Raw genomic sequence first — 15,272 nt, forward strand, 5'->3', positions numbered from 1 at the left:
AGAATTTCATAGTATATACTATAACAAGAAACCTGGCTTGAGGTACAATTTCTCATATCAGGATTCCCATTTATTTCCATATATGGTATCATAGTTACATAGTTAAACCGGGTTGAAAAAAGACAAAGTTCATCAAGTTCAACCCCTCCAAATGAAAACCCAGCATCCATACACACACCCCCCCTACTTTCACATAAATGATAAACACCTATATCTATATTAACTATAGAATTTAGTATCACAATAGCCTTTGATATTATGTCTGTCCAAGAAATCATCCAAGCCATTCTTAAGGCATTAACTGAATCAGTCCAGAAAAATTGTAATTTAGTGGGAGCACTTACTTACTGGACACATTGTGCTGCACACCCTGCTGCCATCCCATGCGGTTAATTAATTCCAAGAAAAAGCAAAAACAGCGGAGCACCGTGGAGTCCAGTAAAAGTATAAAAAATGAAATTTTATTTAGTATACATATAAAAACAAATTACAGCAGCAGTGAGCTCTGACTGCCCACTTAACACATTTCGTGGCGTCCTGCCACTTCATCAGAAGATGAATCAGCCATCACAACATCACCCGGCAGTGCATTCCACAACCTCACTGTCCTGACTGTGAAGAACCCTCTACGTTGCTTCAAATGAAAGTTCTTTTCTTCTAGTCTAAAGGGGAGGCCTCTGGTACGTGATCCACTTTATGGGTAAAAAGGTCCCCTGCTATTTGTCTATAATGTCCTCTAATGTACTTGTACAGCTACATTTCTACCTATAGACAGAGAATAATGTTCCCACACTTGTAATTCATAAACTTATTAGAAGTCACAGAGGAGTTTCATGCTAATACAAAGGCACAAGGCTAAAGGACAGATACTTGTATACATGTCTTGGAACTCCAAGATGATTTATATCCCTATAATTTATAACATGGAATATATTATTTTTTTTTTATGATACACAAGTTTTGTTTTAGTGAGCTTTAATAAATCACCTTCCCCCGAGTGCCCATAGCTTATAGCAGTGGTCCCCAACCTGTAGCTCGTGAGCAACACATTGCTCTCCAACCCCTTGGATGTTGCTTCCAGTGACCTCAAAGCAGGTGCTTATTTTTGAATTCCAGGCTTGGAGGCAAATTTTAGTTGTATAAAAACCAGCTGTACTGCCAAACAGAGCCTCAATGTAGGTTGGCAATCCACAGGGGCTACCAAATGGCCAATCACAGCACTTATTTGGCACCCCAAGAACATTTTTCATGCTAGTGTTGCTCCCTAACTCCTATTACTTCTGAATATTGCTCACAGGTTCAAAAGTTTGGGGATCCCTGGCTTATAGAGTATGGGAAACAATACAGTTAGTAGCAAATACTGGTGTGAGAAGCAAGTTTCAGCCTCACAGAGGTTAAGTTAAGTTTATAGGGAGAGGTAGTAGCAAGCTTATTGTAGGAGAGGTCCTAATGAGGTCCGAAACTTTGGACTATTATATAATGCATTTCTTATAAAAAGGCAAAGATTTTACAAGGGTGTGCCAGTTTGATTTACAGATTGAATCATTTGAATATTACACTGAAATGAAACATTAGGTGGGAGGACATACTACTGTTTAGTTCTTCTTTAATAGAAACCTGGATGGCTTTCAAATTCAAATAGATGAAAAAAGAACGTGAAGTTGGAGTTCCACAGATCAGATGGGACTCGCATTGGTGGATGATTAGCATTTTAATGCAGTTGCTGGCTCTGGAGTGCTGGGCAAAAGTTGTAATTTAGTTTTTGTTGCCATTTTTAGGCTTGCCACAATATGCAATGCATGATTATTTTAGCAACATTCTAGTCTATATTGAGAAGGAGAGTTTAAATTCAAAGTTGTCCCCTTAGCAATGATAAAAGAGTGCACCAATTTTTTCTGACATAATTGTGAGATTATGCATGGGCGTGGGCAGTTTATAAAACGTTAGTGCTTATCTTGCATACACAATCCCTCATTAATATATGAAACCAAATACTTTTACTGTCTCTGGTCTTTGTCTGGCCTCCCTGTCATCCAGTAACCTCTGTCTGATTTTCCTTCAACTGACAACTCCACCAGCCTTTTGCCTGGATACTGACTGTAAGTTGCTAGGCAACAAGCCTGACAATATATATCTATATCTATATATATATATATATATATATATATATATCTATATATATATATATCTATATATATATATATATATATAGATATAGATATAGATATATATATATATATATATATATATATATATATATATATTCCCCTCCTTCACAGCACTCACGTTTAGAAGTTTCTTGTGGGCCTGGGTGCGTGTATCCAATGTTGTATGCACTCTTCTAAAGCAGAGACCGCGCTCTCAGGACTTACGAAGATATAAAGAATTTATTACAAAGGCTGCGTTACGTGTTTTGTAATAAATTCTTTATATCTTCGTAAGTCCTGAGAGTGTAGTCTCTGCTTTGGAAGAGTATATATATATATATATATATATATATATATATATATATATATATATACTGTACACACATATATATATATATATATATATATATATATATACTGTACACACATATATATATATATTTTTTAAATGTACTCCATGTTTTGATTATATGTGTCATTGCATGTGCCATGTTATATGCATGTTTATATTATATACAGTGTGTCTTTATAGTTTCTTTCTGATTTAAATCATCACTTAGTAAATACCACCTCCCAAAAATATTGACTGTAGGGGCCATTTACCAATACACTCACACCATGGACACAATGGACAGTGCATTTTGAATCCATTCCTTAAGGTATTTGCATCCAAACGTGTTCCTGCACTTCCAGGGTCAGACTGGGCCGGCGGGATACTGGGAAAATGGCCCCGTCTGCCCATATCCGGGACCCCCACCTGAAACTCTGCAAAAAAAAAATGCAAAGGACAAAGTCTGAAAAAATAATGATTGTGAATGGCATTTCATGTGTCTCTTCTCTCTAGCTTGCTTCGCCAAATGCATTGGATTGAAAGGCAGTTTTTTTTTCAAATTCAAATCTATTCAAATCAACAGGTTATTTCTCTCAATTTTTCTGCGTCAAATGCATTGGGGGCATTTTTTATTGTTTCTTTTACATCGCAAAACACAATGTATTTTTTTGGCAAAACAAAATGCATGTCAAAATTCTACTCAGATTCACACCAATTTTTGTCACTCGCAAAATTTGTGAATTTCGCTACAATGGCACCAGGCAAAAAAATGCACCTACTGATGATGTTTGTATCCTGGAGCTACCGCAGGCCTGGACTTGGTGGTAGCTCCAGAGTTCCTACAGTGGGTTGTGTCAATAGGTGCATGTTTTTGATTATATGTTTATAAGGCAGATTCACAGGCAAATTCATGCACAGGCTGCCCTAGGCTATAGCCAAGGGGCCCAGTGTGATAAAGGATCCATCTAGCTTTTTTTCAATTACTATTTGTATTTTCTTTATTATTTCTTTTTATTTCTTAAGCTGGGTCCAGTGGGGCACACCTGCTGAAGGAGAAGGTGTGTGAGCCCGTATGCATGCAGACCTCACTGGCGTGCTCCAAACCTGACCTGGCGTAGAGAGCTTGGGTGCACTTGTGCCTTGATCTGCATGCATCTGGAACAAGCAATAGCCTAGAAGTGCTGCTTTTTACCCAGGAGATATACTCCTGGGTAAGTAAGTACATAGCACAGGTATTCCTTTATCATACCTCCCAGCATTTGAAAAATGGAAACAAAAAGTTGTGCTGCGTGCAGCTCGGTGATTTTTTTGACCACTCCCATTTTATGGCCACATCCCTAATTACCATATCCATTTTACAAAATTTGGCAGGTTATTAAAGTTTGAACACATGTCTGGGACTTTTAGTGCAGTGTTTTATGTATTTTGACAGTTTTGCTAATGAAAGTGAGTTGCCCGTTAAACTGCTAGTCTCAGTTCTTCCAAGAGACCTGTTTATCTTAGTTACAATTGTATCTTTGTTTATCTAAAATTGTCACAAATGTTTCTGAGTGCAGGTGTTTAGTGTTCTGGGCTCTCTGCCAAAAAGCCTCTTATTTTAATTAAGTTTCAGAAACTTTGCATCTTTTCTGGCATCAGTGTGGGAGATCAAACACTCGGGACATTGCAATAAGAAACCCGGGACTGTGAGCTGAGCTGTCAAAATAGGGACTGTCCCACAGAAAACGGGACAGTTGGGAGTTAGGCTTCATGCTCCTTGATGCTTCAGGAAAGTGTAAATGTATAGTGTCCCTTTAGAATCGAATTGTTGGCACCAGAAGTAGGGCGGAAAGACAAATGCCCAGTATAAGACATCAGTAGCAAAATGGCGAATGCATCAGTTTGACATTGTTTGTTACCAAAGCACTTCTAGTGCATCTCATTCCTGATAAATAAACATACATAGAGTTAATACTCCATATATACAATGATGCCTTAAATACCAAGCTCCAGGGGTAAAAGGCTGGCTTTGATCAGACATTTAGCTCTCTTTCATACTATATAACCTTCCTCTGTCACTAGCAGGAAGCAAACTGTTAAAGCAAATTAACAATTGAATATAACGTAGGTGAAACTGATGCACCAGCCGTATTTACACTAAACAATACAAATTTCTTTATCTTTAAAAGGGAACAAAATACAAATGTTGCCTCGAAAGGCATGTAGTCTCAGTGAAGCTGGCTTTACAGCCTGTCAACAGAAGACTCAATCTTCCAAATAAGATATCGTGTTTTTATTAAAGCCTTTGACGGATGCAACCTCTGCTTAGCTGCTCCAACCAAAATACACCTCAACAAGGAGAGCCCCGCAGTGTCAGCGAAGCTGACATTTCATTATGAGCTAGGGGGTGTTCTGCAGCCTTAACACACATGGTTATAAGAGACCATTTCTGTCTGTCTGATCATTCTCTACCCCCAACTTTGTCTTATAAACATTAAATTCATTAGATCTTAAAATATCTATCATCTATCTATCTATCTATCTATCTATCTATCTATCTATCTTTCTACTATCTATCAATTTAGCTGTCTATCCATATCTATCTATATTTTGATCTATCTATATTTCTATCTATCTATCTATCTATCTATCTATCTATCTATCTATCTATCTATCTATCTATCTATATCTTGCTATCTATCTATCTATCTATCTATCTATCTATCTATCTATCTATCTATTTGTCTGTCTGTCTGTCTGTCTATCTATCTTCATCTATATCTATCTATCTATCTATCTATCTATCTATCTATCTATCTATCTATCTATCTATCTATCTATCTATCTATCTATCAATCTATCTATCTTTCTACTATCTTTCTATTTATCTGTCTATCCATATCTCTCTATCTTTTGATCTATCTATATTTCTTTCTATCTATCTATCTATCTATCTATCTATCTATCTATATCTTGCTATCTATCTATCTATCTATCTATCTATCTGTCTGTCTGTCTGTCTGTCTGTCTGTCTGTCTGTCTGTCTGTCTGTCTGTCTGTCTGTCTATCTATCTATCTTCATCTATATCTATCTATCTATCTATCTATCTATCTATCTATCTATCTATCTATCTATCTATCTATCTATCTATCTATCTATCATCTATCTATCATCTATCTATTGATCTGTATACTGTATCTATTCCAATGGTATCTGTTTGGTCTGTCTGTGTATCTTTTTGGATATAAAAATAAACAGTCAATTGTTGCTGGGGCTTTGCTTCAGGTCTCTGTGGATGAAATACCATTGTGTAATTGTAAAGTGTTTTGTTAGATAAATTTTCTGGGAAGACATTCCAATCTATGTCAGAATCCCAATAAGTGATTACTATTCATAGCTCTGTCTTAACGATCCATTCAAAAATAAAAATGGAAATATGGTCTCGTTTGCATGGGTATGGAGCAGATCAGTGTAATTCGGCAGGCGAAACAGATGCAACTGTAAAATGAAAGAGGGATGATGTGAATGAAGGCTTGAACTTGACAGACAAGTCATTTTTCAACTTGGCTAATTGCGTTACTATGTATAGAATGCACTGCTGATGCTTGATATCACATGCCTTTAGAAGTAATGCATTTAACCAAACCTGAACATAGCATTTGATGAAGTGATGGCAAAGAATGAAATTTTAATGCAGGTCATGAAAAAAATCAAACTAGTCCATAATGTGGATTTACGTCTTAAGATGATTGAAAACAGCTTTTCCTAACACATTAATTCCATGAATAAGACATACATTTGTAAATGGCCACCATCTCCAAACAGCTCACAGTCCACATCTTCTGTAATAAGCATCATTTATACACATGATAACACCTTTCTGCAACATTGGAATCAATTTATATTAATGATCTCTTTATTCACCATAGCAAAGGGCTAAATATTTAATACAATACAAACAGGCGCTGAAATGCATCAAGCTAACAGATGGAGGTGAGCTCTTGTATAGAATAATATATCTGCACGTGGATCTTAAGGACCATAATTACAGAAAGGGCAAATAAACTCCACTCTGGAGGAGACTTAGTGGAAAGGTCAGTCTCAGCTGCATTTCTTTTTGTACCATTCCAGCTGGGAAATCCTGTTGATATTAGAAATTGAAAACCTGACAAAAACACCTTTTTATGGTTAGGAATGGAGACGTAGTGGTGCGCTCAGCTGAGAGCTGGAGAGGGAGGGCCTCAGCCTGAGTGCTTCAAGCTGCTTGCAAATATATATTATATTGGCTGAACGTGACAACACATAGCAAGTGACTTGCAGAAGCCCTTTCTCATTTGGAAATTATATAAGGCAATCAGTGCACGTGAGGGTTGTGCACACGCCATAGCCATAGCATGCTGATTTCACAGAAAAAGGTGTTTTATCAAGATCTTGACATTGCTTCTCCCTCTCACTCTCCATTTCATATAGTCTTTTCAGTATTCCAATGCAAGCGTCTCTTACTTATAAACCCCACACACACCCACTCGGTCTTTCTACCTTAAACTCTATCCCTCTTCTGGGTTCAATATTCTAAGTCTGATAATCTCTCTCTCTCTCTCTCTCTCTCTCTCTCTCTCTCTCTTTCTCTCTCTCTATTTCTCTCTCTATCTCTCTGTCTCTTTCTCTCTACCCTTTCGTAGTTTAATTTACCATTTCTTCACTCTGTATGCCAATGTATCCCCTTGTTTATAGCTTCCACCCTATAATCTTTAAGATTCATTTCTCATTTATACTGTCCCAGCCTCTTATTAAATTCTAGTTCAAACCTTATCTATTCCACAGAATTGCTACACAATTTTTCTGTCTGTGAACAACTTAAATTCTGCAATGTTAAAACTATGAAGAAAGATAGATACCAACAAGCAGATAGCTAGATAGACTAATCAAAATATAATAGGTGATAGATAATAAATGATGGCTAGATAGATAGATAGATAGATAGAGAGAGAGAGAGAGAGAGAGAGAGAGAGAGAGAGAGATGATAGATAGATAGATAGATAGATAGATAGATAGATAGATAGATAGATAGATAATAGATAGATAGATAGATAGATAGATAGATAGATAGATAGAAAGATATATAGATGATAGATAGATAGATAGACAGACAGACAGACAGACAGACAGACAGACAGACAGACAGACAGACAGAGAGAGAGAGAGAGAGAGAGAGAGAGAAAGATAGATAGATCTACAAATTAATGCAAGACCATGAGTAAATGTTTCTAATGCACCATCCAACCCCTAGACTTCCATGGCAATGTTAGATGCAGTTACCTAATTCACTCTCACATGTTACAGCAAGTTCCATAGAGTCATTAGGAGCCCTCCAACATTTATGGTCTCTTGGCATTGCTCGTGTCTGTCCTACACAGAGAAGCACTAACCTGAACAATTGGAATGTCTACATTTTAACCCATTCGAGCCGCTGTGGCACTGTAAAACTACTTGAACTTTTTGATTCCCAGAGTGTCCCAACCTTCAAGGGAAAGCTCATAAAATACAAATGTTTGTGCAGTAGAAAATAAAATGACACGGCGTACGGAAACAAACACAGAGAACCATCTACTCAGGAATCAAGCAGTCCCTCATGAGCAGTTCCGCTGATTGATTTCTCTCGTAAATATAGAAAAGAAACTCCTTCCTCTCCCATTATGGCATCTCTCAACTTTAGTAACATTACTTTAGCGGCTTGGATAATACCGTATAGGCAGTAAGCATGCTGACAATACATTCATTACCAAATATTGAATATTCAACCCAATGAGTATTAAGATAATGCACACTAACTGCTAGCAGGGATCTCACGCTGCCAACAGGCTGAAGCACAGAGAAATGGGGAGTTTGTCACTAAGCTGAAGACTAAAACAAGCCACTTAACGGTTCTACAATGTATATATTAGCACTGCTAATCCTGCAGGAGTCTATATTTGCCCTCGTACAAGTCAGAAGTTCACAACAGGCCAATCTTTCTTTTTGAGAAGAAAAACAAGGCAACGTTAATGTTAAATGAACATTTACATATGGCCAAATGGGAAAGGGACAGGAGCTCATTTGAATCTGTGCATAATTATCACATGCTCCTTATTTCTGATGAAGCAGGTGGCAAGCTGTTAGATGTGACATTTTTTATGAAGAAACAGAAACTGGGACACACAGCTCTACCTGTGCGATTCCTTTTAAAATTAAAACTCTTCATTATTAAAAAAAAAACCTCCACCGCCTTTCCAGTCGCCTCCTGTGATCCCAAAGGGCATCACGTGAAAATAATGAATGGATTGTTCTTTTCAAAGAAGCAGGTTTGCCTAAGAAGGGCAATTACTGCTTAAATAGATAGATTAGAGCCAATGAAAAGCTGGAAGATATCAAGGGCAGAAGGTCTTTAATCTTTGGGCACACGTTCAGTCATCTCCATCAGAGAAAATGTAATCGCCCTCCGTCCTCGGTTCTACATGTTGGAATTGCACTTGCTTGCCCCGAAAACGTGAGATATCATTTTCACTTCATTAAAATGCAATCAACATGCTTTGGCATGTAAGTTTGAGAGTGAACAATGGTCTTTCTGATTGGCAAGCTATTCCGCTCATTGTGCCTATCATTAATTCTCTTACTGGGATGGAAACTATGGCAACATCTGCCATTATAATTAAAGCTGCAATGCATCAAGTGAATGATACAAACATCCCCAGTCTGCAACCTAAACTGCAAAAAAAAAAAGCAAATGAAAAAGTGCATTGAAGAGTAGTGCCAGAGAAAGCAGATGCCCATCTGTCTAATAGTCATGTGCTGTACCCATGGAAAACAATCATTACAACAGAAACAATGACCAAATTCCAATTTGTCTGACTTTGAAATCCTCCTCTGGTCTTCTTGGTATTAAAATAATGAATTTCTTTGTCAAGGGTTTAACCCCTTCACAGACACAGAGGTGTTGGACATAAAGGGAAGCAGGCAAGGGTTAAATCGTTATAAGTTATTACTCATACATAATAATGTGTATTCTCCATTAAAACACAGAGCTTGTTTGCTGAAAAATATCAATCAAAGGGTAATATAATTGTAATATACATTGTTCCTTTCTGTGATAGCAGTAGTATTAGGGCTGTGTTTGAGCTGTAGGTAAAAGTCAAGATAGTGATGGCCGAATAAATTCCACAGGAGTAAATTCACAGCGAATTTCCGTGTTTCGGCGCTGGTGAATAAATGTGCGAAACTGCAGCTAAAATTCGCCGGGGAAGTCGGAAGAGTTGCTTGCATTAAAACCAAAATTTACACAGACATCAGAATTCGCAAATTTTCCACCGTTTCGCAAATTACGCTGTAAATTCGCAATTTTTTCAGCGAAGCGGGACAAAATCTCCCATCACTAGTCATGGATCTTGGGGATAGAATTGTGCCAAGAACAGTGTCTCATATGCCTAAAGTAGAGACTTCTTGTGCAGGTATGGGATCCATTATCCAGGAAGCTCCGACTTACCGAAAAGCCATCTCCCTTAGAGTGATGGCCCATAAAGTAAAATATTTCCTTTTTCTCTGTAAGATATAATTAATACTTACAGGAGCTACAACAACGATCCTGTTTAATTTACATTTAAATGACTTTTAGTAGATTTAAAGTATGGTGATCCAAATTACAGAAAGATCCCCTATCTAGAAAACTCCAGGTCCCAAGCATTCTGGATAACAGGTCCTAAACCTGTATCTGAAACACTTGCCTTGTAACTCGGATCCTTTCTGATGGTTTCTCTTGAACTATAGCCATTTGTGCATACCTTCTCATTGCCATATATTTTACTATTCCATATAGTGCAATTCATAGAACCTTTAAAGACTCAAAAAAGTTGTGCGAGTATAACCAGAAATTCCCAGACGTACAATGATGATGTCATAAATGATATCACCTGTCTTTTATGTTATGTTGAAACGAACCAGTAAAAACTGAATGGCCATCATTAGTGAACTGCCCCCTCCCCCCCAAAAAAACCCCAAAGAGATTTCAATACTGAAATGATCCCTTGAGGTATCTAAGGTTTAGTGTTACAGAATTACTATGACCCGTGACCAGCCGTGCAGTTAATGTGTTTATGCACCTTGTTCAGTTTGCTACAGTGCAGTCTCTACTATGCTTCATTGGGCATATTTTTAAAGCAATAATGCTATGCTCCATTTAATTTGTTAAAGTGACATGTTAGGCTCCAGAGAGTATATTATTAAAGTGACAGTAGATTTTAGATCTATCTCCAGAGCATAGAATATGCAAATGTGGCTTATTCAAGTAACCATCCACGTACTGACAATACAGACAAGAGGGATTTCACCATATGGACGCCGGAAGACTTATCCTCTTATCAACTAAACAGCACTGACATAATCTTGTGTCGAAAACATGACGAGGAGGCTCAGGGAGCACAGAGACACTTACAGCGTACCGGAGAAAAAAGAATGGAAGTTTGCAGGGAGCAACCTAGATATTTTATCTGACATACTTTGTCTAATGGTCAAATCATGGATATGACAGGGGGTGTACTTAGCCCCAAAATACCCTCAGCCCACACCCACAGTAAAAATATTGCTACTGTAAAAAAAGAAAGAATGATGTCTGCTATAGAGTTGCAGTTAAACTGCTTGAATTCATGTCTGATTTGTACCTGCTCTTGGCTGAACAATATTGGAGATATCAAAGTTGTAGAAATTGAATTAACACTCAGATCCCATTAATCCCTTCTATTTAAATGTAAGGAGGTGAATCAAGATGAGCCGAAGGGATGATTTGCATTCTCCATGAGCTGGCGGCAGGTTGCAGTCTCTAGGGAATGCTTTTACAAACAGGCCATTAGTCTTTTTCGACAAGTTCTAAACTGATCAGCAAACAGCTTTATCTATGCAAAAGGAACAGATCCCTGGAATAGTTTAGTGGCACATTATATTCTATTTTTCATGGCGGCTCAAAAATATATCAACCAGCTTTACCCTACAGGCATCCCATGCCTTTGAGTATCACATCCAATGACATGCATACTCTTAGCAGCTTTGAAACAGGCAATGAGAATGCAAGGGAAGATTCTCAATGGCAACAGTTGTATTAACCCTCCTAGTGGTAAGATACAATAAAAGCTTAGGCTTTTGCTATATATATATAGATACCATGATGGCTCTCTACTTGCTTTTATCATGTACTGATGAGGGTGAAGCAAAATACAGTCCTGTTTGTGTATATCAGGGATGCCTCTCATGTGACCCCCAAAAAATACCATTGTTCTGTACATGGAAAGTTCAGCAGCAGGTGCACTATGCCTAGTATTTAGATGTTAATTAAGCAACAATGTTACAAATTAAAAATCATGCAGATTTTTATGTAATATCTACTATGCCATTTCCATAGATTAATGGGTACCTTTTAGAGCCAGATGTAGAGAAGAGAGAAATCCTAGGTATCAGGAAAACTCTAAACAGGTTCAGTACTCTAAAATTGAAGTGTCACACGACCCCATTGCACATGGTTTCTGGATAGCTCCAGTACACGGGCAGATAAATACTGGACAATACCAGTACACAGTACACCGGGAAAGAGGTGAAGGACAGATCTGATGTTCAGAGAAAAGGATGCTTTTCAGTGCTAGTGCACAAGAAGAAAAGTCGGTATTGGAGAGAAGCACAGGAGAGAGACAGCCAATGCACAATAAAAGAGGTGCTGGACAGCTCCCTGCATAGGAAGGGAGGTGTAATACAGACTCAGAGCAGAAATATAGACTTGCTGGACACTTTCATTACATATGAGAGTAAAAGGCAGCCCAATACACTGGATAAACATAGGTGTTGGGGCACCCCCAGTGAACAGAGAAGTAATAGTGCAGTTCCAGATGAATGATAGAGGTAAGGCAAACAAAGTGCTGGACAGTTCATTGAAAAAAAAGTGCAAGGTGTATCGTGAGAAAGGAGTCCTGGAGTTTTTCAAGTCTGTTAAAAGAGGGGTGTTGGGTGTATTGAGAGGAAGGGGTGTTGGACTGTTACAGTTCAGTAATAAAGATGTGCTGAGTGTATGGAGTGGAAGGAGCGTTGGACCAGTAAAAGAGAGATGTTGGGTGTTTGGAGAGGAGAGAATGCTGGACAGTTCCTGGTCAGCCATATAGAGGTGCTGGGTGTTTGGAAAGGAAGGGGTGCTGGACAGTTACAATTCAGTAATATAGAGGAGCTGAGTGTATGAAGAGGGGTGCTGTACAGTTCCAGTTCAGTAATATAGAGGTGCTGAGTGTATGGAGAGCGGTGCTAGAGTTGCAGTTCAGTAATATAGAGATGCTGGGTGTATGGAGAGGAAGGGGTGCTGGACAGTTCCAGTTCAGTAACATAGAGGTGCTGAGTGTATGGAGAGGGGTGCTGAATAAATGAAATTCAGTAAAATAGAGGTGCTGGTTGTGTGGAGCGGAAGGGGTGCTGGACAGTTCCAGATCAGTAATATAGAGGTGCTGGGTGTATGGAGAGGGGTGCTGAATAGATACAATTCAGTAATATAGAGGTGCTGGGTGTGTGGAGAGGAAGGGGTGCTGAATAGATACAAATCAGTGATATAGAGGTGCTGGGTGTGTGGAGAGGAAGGGGTGCTGAATAGATACAAATCAGTGATATAGAGGTGCTGGGTGTGAGGAGAGGAAGGGGTGCTGAATAGATACAATTCAGTAATATAGAGGTGCTGGGTGTGTGGAGAGGAAGGGGTGCTGAATAGATACAAATCAGTGATATAGAGGTGCTGGGTGTGTGGAGAGGAAGGGGTGCTGAATAGATACAAATCAGTGATATAGAGGTGCTGGGTGTGAGGAGAGGAAGGGGTGGTGAATAGATACAATTCAGTAATATAGAGGTGCTGGGTGTGAGGAGAGGAAGGGGTGCTGGACAGTTGCAGGAGGTGCAGGGATGCCCCAGGGCTCTGAGAGGAATTAGAGCCGAGAAGCTGCAGCGCCGGGAGCGGACTTGACCGCAGACTGTAGTGTATGAGCGCTGGGAGCTGTCCTGCAGCCTGTGGTGCTGAAAGCCCCTTCCAACTCCCTGAAAGAACAAATGAGCCGCCCGTGTGATACAGCGGCGACTAAATAAAAGCAGCGCCATTAATCAACAAATGCCTAATCGTCAGGAACTTTTTTGTAGTCTGTCGATTCAGTTAATCCCTTCCTCTATAAACGAGCCTGCAACACTGCCGTACAACTATAACACTGCGCCGATCATGGTCTCCTTATGGATCGGCCATTCAGCCCTTCACTCCCCAACTGTTACACGGCAACGATGTGATGACTATGTCGGCACACAGCCTTGCTTTACGGTACAGCTGTGATGTGGATAACTCACCAGTCTCACGCTACAGACGTCCCGATCCCGGAATGAAGTTGAGCGACAAGACGCACAAAGACGCTCACATCTCTGCCTCCTTCTCTCCTATCACAGATGGAGCCCCAGATGTAGGTGGAAATTAACCCTTTCCCTTCCTGAACTCACCAGCCACTGGATTTAATTATTCTCCCGTCCTACAGTTTGTGATATAGATATAGATATAGGTGACTGGGATTGTCGCTGACAGACATCCCTCCCTTCACAGCTTATAATAATAAGGGCGAGGGGGGATGGACCAGAGTCGTTGGCTGGATCTATAGCGATTACATTCAGGATGCGCTTGTGCGGGAAGCTGTTCTACACTGCGGCAGGAAAGCCTGAACCGACACAGCTCTTAGCCCAGTAGCAGCCACTTACCTGCTTCAGACATGAAGGCTCCTTGTGGGCAAGTCCCTTGAGGGCAGCAATCTCCCCAGCAGCTGCCTAGAAAGACTTGACGCTTCTCCAAGACAGATCCAAGGGCTGGACGCGGCCCGAACACAGAGCTGCAGCTCGTCACTGCGTCAAGGACTTAAAAACAGTCGCTTCAAACAGTCGCTCAAACGCGAGGCGATTGATTCAAAGGCAAGTCTTGAGTGAGCGTCTCGGGGTCTCCTCTATTCCAAGAGAGGGCTCTGCTGGGAAATACCAGGCAGCTCCGACAGAGCGATTTCAGGGGCAGTTCTTGGGGAATTACGCATTCTTCTTTCTGTGTGTGTGTGAGAGAGAGAGTTGGGATGTTAAGGTTTTATTGTAGGAGTCCTGATGGAAGAGAGGAGGGGGGTGTGGAAGTTAAAACACCAGCAGCATGTTGATCCTCAGAATGGAATGGGAAGTTAATAGAGATCAGAGATTGTTTGGAGAACAGGGAGATCTGCACCTCCACCCACTGCCCCTTTAGCCCTCTCTCTGCCTTTCTATATCCATTCACCAGCCAACCCCTCCTCTCCATCAGCACTCCCACTCTATTCTATCTGGATACATTTCCCTACTTCACTCACTTTATAGGTGGGGGCTTTCTTTTGCACTGTGACAACACTTCCATAGATATCCAAGCATATGTGAAGATTCTCATTCATCCAGGTCATGGGATATCTATAGAAATAAGTCAAATTAACTGGATTTGCTGTGTTTTTTTGGGGGGGATGCACCGAATCCAGGATTCGGTTCAGGATTCGGCCAGGATTCGGCCTTTTTCAGCAGGATTCGGCCGAATCCTTCTGCCCGGCTGAACCGAATCCAAATCCTAATTTGCGTATGCAAATTAAGGGTGGGGAGGGGAGTCGCGTTACTTTTTGTTTTTGCATACGCAAATGCAATTTGGAATTCGGATTCAGTTCGGTATTCTGCCAAATCTCTCTCGAAGGATTCGGAAGTTCAGCCGAATCCAAAATAGTAGATTTGGTGCATCCCT

At 39.9% G+C, this 15,272-nt stretch overlaps 1 protein-coding gene across 2 annotated transcripts in view; it reads right to left on the minus strand.

The window, feature by feature from the left end:
- elfn1.S (extracellular leucine-rich repeat and fibronectin type III domain containing 1 S homeolog) overlaps positions 1–14,789 on the minus strand; it is a 346,212-nt gene extending 331,423 nt beyond the window's left edge. The window contains exon 1 of one of the 2 annotated variants that reach the window (XM_018239135.2): positions 14,237–14,789. The gene's annotated coding sequence lies outside the window, so the exon portion shown is untranslated. Of the gene's footprint in view, positions 1–13,837 lie in introns of both variants that reach the window. The other variant, XM_041578290.1, reaches the window with a different exon arrangement.
- Between the last annotated feature and the right edge of the window lie 483 nt (positions 14,790–15,272).

The sequence above is a fragment of the Xenopus laevis genome, chromosome 9_10S (genome assembly GCF_017654675.1).
Source record: "Xenopus laevis strain J_2021 chromosome 9_10S, Xenopus_laevis_v10.1, whole genome shotgun sequence".
Classification (NCBI taxonomy): Eukaryota; Metazoa; Chordata; class Amphibia; order Anura; family Pipidae; genus Xenopus; species Xenopus laevis.